Source organism: Asparagus officinalis, chromosome 4, assembly GCF_001876935.1.
Source record: "Asparagus officinalis chromosome 4, Aspof.V1, whole genome shotgun sequence".
Taxonomy (NCBI): Eukaryota; Viridiplantae; Streptophyta; class Magnoliopsida; order Asparagales; family Asparagaceae; genus Asparagus; species Asparagus officinalis.
This window is the reverse complement of record NC_033797.1, coordinates 119,426,283-119,431,837: the sequence shown is the minus strand read 5'-3', so window position 1 is coordinate 119,431,837 and position 5,555 is coordinate 119,426,283. Positions and strand designations below refer to the sequence as shown.

At 49.8% G+C, this 5,555-nt stretch overlaps 2 long non-coding RNA genes across 2 annotated transcripts; both read right to left on the bottom strand.

Annotated features, from left to right (window-relative positions):
• LOC109836106 lies at nucleotides 2,750-3,178 on the bottom strand. Its single transcript, XR_002245834.1, has 4 exons — nucleotides 3,140-3,178; nucleotides 3,001-3,072; nucleotides 2,857-2,928; nucleotides 2,750-2,787 (listed from the first exon to the last, which is right to left on the bottom strand). It is a non-coding gene; the product is annotated as an uncharacterized LOC109836106 (long non-coding RNA).
• Nucleotides 3,228-3,739, bottom strand: LOC109836105. The gene is made up of 3 exons (XR_002245833.1): nucleotides 3,598-3,739; nucleotides 3,356-3,526; nucleotides 3,228-3,259 (listed from the first exon to the last, which is right to left on the bottom strand). It is a non-coding gene; the product is annotated as an uncharacterized LOC109836105 (long non-coding RNA).

The window sequence follows — 5,555 nt, the reverse complement described above, 5'->3', positions numbered from 1 at the left end:
TATAAAATTCTTCCTCTCCCGTTTCTCAATCTGTCTTTGCTTTTAGAAAAGACACGATTGTCAAATCCGGGCACTCGATGCACGGGGAATTTTATCCCGAAGCCTGAGTAGGGATAAGTCAACGCCTAACACGCGTTGCCGGGTAGTCTATTCCCGTGAGAAAGACGAAGTCTATGTAATCAAAATCATAGCATTAAGTCTAAGGGAAGCAATTCTCTTAGCACAACGTCACATGTGAAACGGGTTTAATAATTCACATGCTAGCCCGATTCAAACGGTAATCGGTAAAGGCACATCAAACCCGTTGATGGCTGGGGGTTTGCCAAAAATCCCAAAGCCTATGTCTAACACGCATTGCCGGTTAGTCCTTGACCGTAAAAAGGACAAAAGACCACATATTCAACATTGTGGCAGGTTGTTATTAATAACACCATAATCCGTGCCTCACACGCACGGGGAATTTTATCCTGAATCCTAAGTAAGGATAAGTCAGCGCCTAACACGCGTTGCCGGGTAGTCTATTCCCGTGAGAAAGACGAAGTCTACGTATTCAATATCGTAGCACTAAAAGGGTTAACTCTTTTAGCTTAAACGTCACATAGGAGCGGACTTAAAAAAATAAAATTCTTCCTCTCCTCGGACCTTTCCGATGCTCGGAGTGGAGATCCCACTCCCAGTTCATCATTCCGGGTGCTCGGAATGGAGACCCCATTCCCAGTTCATCCTTCCGGATTCTGGGGGTGGGGATCCCACCTCGAGTTTCCTTTCCACCGGGAGATAGAATATAAAATTCTTCCTTTCCTATTTGACACAACTTTCAACTTCCAATCCGCGCACTTGGTGCATGGGGAATTTTATCCCGAATCCTAAGTAGGGATAAGTCAACTCCTAACACGTGTTGCCGGGTAGCCTATTCCCGTGACAAGGGCAAAGTCTACGTATTCGAAGTCGTAGCATTAAGTCTAAGGGAGTTCATTCCTTTAGCACAACGTTACATGCGGAACGGATTTCAACAATCCGCATGCTAGCCCGATTCGAACGGTAATCGGTAAAGGCGTATCAAACCCGTTGAAGGCTGGGGGTTTGCCAAAAACCCCAAAGTCAACGCCTAACACGCGTTGCCGGGTAGTCTATTCCCGTGAGAAAGACGAAGCCTATGTATTCAAGATCATAGCACAAAGCCTCAGAGAGTTTACTCTCTCAGCGCAACGTTACATGCGGAACGGATTTCGACAATCCGCATGCTAGCCCGATTCAAACGGTAATCGGTAAAGGCGTATCAAACCCGTTGAAGGCTGGGGGTTTGCCAAAAACCCCAAAGTCAATGCCTAACACGCGTTGCCGGATAGTCTATTCCCGTGAGAAAGACGAAGTCTATGTATTCAAAGTCATAGCATCAAGTCTAAGAAAAGCAATTTTCTTAGCACAACGTTACATGTGGGACGGATCTAGACAATCCACATGCTAGCCCGATTCAAACGGTGATCGGTAAAGGCATATCAAACCCGTTGATGGCTGGGGGTTTGCCAAAAATCCCATAAATCTGTCATTCGGAAGAAATACAGAGAAATCACAAAAGAAGCAAATGCAGAGTTTCTATTGCAAGTCAAAAGCATACAACAAAGAGCTCATTAGCCCGAAGGCAACTGACGGCTAAGAATATGAGACTTTAAGCTAAAAAGTCTATCTGCATAACTCTGCTCAAGTCCCGCCTGCAGATCTGCGCGGGCAGATTCTTCAGAACAGCTCAAGATCTCCGCAGCTTCACTCTTCAACTTCATCAATCCCTCCTGAGTGGATCCGAACTCCTCGAGTACCCGGTCACGAGAACGCTCTAGTCCGATCAAGTCATCTGCGATAAGAACGGCGGATTCCTCGGCACGCTTCAAGGCCTCCTTCAACCTAGTCGCTTCCTCGCGATTCGAGTCCAAGGAACGGAGTAACTCAGCTTTCTCCCTATCCATCCTCGCCATGTTAGCCATTAGATGCGCAAGGGAGCTCTCGCGTGACTGAAGCTCACGCCCGACGGAAGATCTCAGTTCACGCCACTGCTCCATCCTATGCTCTAACTCAGAGGATACGAAAGAAGAAGCCCCGGTAACCTCCAGTTCCTTCAACTCTCGTATCTCTGACTCCAGGGCAGCGAAATCAGCAGTGAAGGAATCAGCCAGTTCCGGGTATCCTTCTTCCCTCATCATCGTCATGTGGCGAGAGAAGGAACGCCGGAACTGATCGAAGCCGCCTCCTCGGTGGAGAAGCTTCTCGATCAAGCCATTATACCAGGCGGTGAAGAAGCTGAGGTCCGTACGGAAAGCCTCTCCGTCAGGATCAGTATCGGCCAAAAGGCTACGGACACGCTCGTGCAAAGAAGATCGAGATCCTACAAGCAACAACTTGGAAGCTCAGTGAACTATCGAATATGAAAAGGAAAGTCAAAAGGCAAGTTCTGAACATACCGACACCAACAGACGTCCCCTCGGGTTGAGAGCCGACAGGCTCCGAGACAGCAGCAGAAGAGGGTACGTCAGCCCCTGCAGACAGATTGCTCGCACCACTCGGCAGAGACGGGGAGGCACCACTGCTATGAGGACTTTCAACCCCGGGGACTGTAGCAGTATCAGGCTGAACGCCTGGTCCTACAGTGACATTCCTATGTTAACCAAATGGAAATTTGGACAAATAAGGAGAATCGGGATAAGAAGGTCGTATGAATACCTGCAATCCCCATGTCCTCAGATGCAGCCGGAATGCCAAGAGTCATAAGAGTATCGGCCCAAGCTGCTGGTCCTATGATGACACTCTCTTATTAGTCAAAATGAAAATTTAGACGAATAAGAAGAATTGGGATCTGCATACCTGTAGATCCATTATCCGCGGGCATTTGAGGGATGCCAGGAGTCATATGAGAATCAGTCCTAGCGGCTGGTCCTATGATTGCACTCATTAGTCAAAAGACAGATAAACATAGGAAAGTACAATATCCCTGAATCGTATACATACCTGCAAGCCCGTCGCTCTGAGGCAAACTGGATATGCCAGGGATAGATACCGGGCTAACTCCAATGGTAGACGCTGCGATAATCAATCATTCATTAGTCATATGAAATATCGGGCAAGAGGGAGAAAATCAGATATATACCGGTAGATGAATCGTTCCCGAAGAATGGTCTCTCGGTCCCTCTGGAAGTCTGCTCAGCCAGCATGTCAGCTAATAAGCCGGCATCCGGCTTCGAGAAGCTTGGCCCCTCCATCGCAACATCTGCAGGGTAACCCAAATGTTGAAGGATGAGGAAAGCTCAAACGAGAAATCTTCCTTCACCTTACATAAGGAAAATGACATTGGATGCGGATATACCTGAATAAGGGATTGTGGGCTCAACATTATTTATCTGCTCAAGATCGATGTTAAGGTCGATGCCCAAAGACCCATCGTGAAAAGCGTCGCACATTTGTTGCACAAAGCAATCCATGTTGTCAACGCCAGGGGACGCCGAACCCGGTGGGAGTTCGCCCTCCTCGAAGAAACCTGAAGCACAAAACATGGTCACAAATCCCCAAAAGGTAAACAACCTTGAAGCAAGAGCAATTGAATGTTACCTCCCCCTCCATCGGCGGTGCTCCCTAAGTCCACTCCACAGGGACGCTGACCGTCATGGGACTTATGGGCAGTCTTCTTCCTCTTCGGGGCACCAACCCTCCGAGGACCATAGGGTCGAACATGCGCAGGCCTATCACACGTTTCAACGTGTGTAGGAGCTGAGGGCTCATGATCACCGGCTGTCCTACCTAAAATGACAATAGCCATTTCAATGAAAAAGAGCTGTCATTTATGGAAAATGAAAATTAAAAGAGATAGGACAAACCAGTATCGAAGTCCCCTCTGCCGGTATCCACGTCCGCATACTCGTCCTCGGAGTTCTCGTCATCATCACCCGCAGGGAGAAGTTCTTCTTCGTCTGAGACAAGAGATTTGGCATGCCCTTTTCTCCGCTTCTGAGCAAGCTCAGCTCTGCGACCAGCCATCATAGCAGCCCGGACCGCATACTCGGACTGCAACTCTGAGAGGCTCCTCGCGCTGATGGACTCATATGCAGAAAGGAACCACTTGCAGCTGAGGAAAGTGATCAATGGCTTACGCCGGTACGAAGGAAGAGCAAAACGGGCTCCAGTACAGCCCACCATCGTCCATAGCCACGCTCGAACGCCATCAATCAATCCTCCCTCAACCCGCAGGCTGCGGCTCGGATTCCCGACATACAGTTGGTCATAGCCGAATTGTCGAGCAAAGCGGCAAGGGAGATAAGGCTCTATGTGGCACTGGTTCTTCACCCGAAGGACGAGATAGCCTACACGGATGTTCACTAACCACCGGAAGCAACCAGCGTCAAGAACGGTCCGGTCACTTCTAGGTTTCTCCTCATCAACCAGCACGTCGCCATAGCGACCTGAAAAGTGAGGGAAACACTTAAAGAACTCCCAACTCTTGCGGACCCGGAGCTCTCGCTGAACATCACTAAATTTGCTCCCAAACCATCTGCTCTGCTCCAACAATTGCATGAAGGGGACAGGGATGTCAACAACGCTGGGGGCCGACATCAAGTCGGGACGGTGAAGAACGAGCCACGCCATCAAATATGCGTAAGGGAGCTCAACCTTTGGGCAAACCAGCTCAGCTGATGGTTCAGAACCCATATGTGTAAAACTGCTAACCAGACCCCTGAGCCCGCAATGGATACTAGCAACCATTGCTGGGAGCAGGGAAAGCTCTCTCCCATAAGCCAGCTGAACTGCAGGGAAGAGCACCTCGATGGGTAGAGCGTCAGAAGGTTGGTGCGGGACGACACACTTCTTCAACCAAAGGGCAAGGTAGCCTGCTAATAGCGCCCGGGACCCTATAGACCTCTGTGCGCGGCGGAGAAAAGAGCGAAACTTTGTCCCCGCGGGAAAAGCCCCCTCAGCACTGCCGATAGTGTAGGAACGAACCTCAGCCTTTTCCAACAACTCATTAACGGCCGAAGGAGTCATCACGTCTAATTCATGAATGGGCGCACTGGAATCACCTTCCAAGTTCTGGAACAAGTAGCTGGCAAACTGCTTCAAGCTGATCTGCCTCTTCCTTCTCGCTTGGGGAGAAGTTTGGATCAAGGAAGTGTAGTAGTGGCAAGTAAGATCCCAGAGTGTGTCATACATGTCCGGAGTATCTTTCTTCATACACTCCAGCTGCTGGTTCGTAGGGAAGTACTCCTGATACGGACAGTCCCCCATCGGAAGACCCGAAACATAATGCATCTCGTGCAAGGCCAACCCTAGCTCACCTCCGCTGGTCAGGAAGGTGTTGCTATCGGGCACATAAGTCTCCAGCAAAGCCAAGAAATGGCGACAGCTGACTGGGATGCCGTACATAGTAGCTCGTATGGGTGCATACAACCCACTGCTCTTCAGATCCCTCTCCCAGCGCGCCAAGACGAAACCAGTCATGCGCGCCCACCACCCTTTGGCTAGGGAGGAAGCCCAGCCATAACATCTGTACTCCGATGGGGGTAACTGTCTCCCAA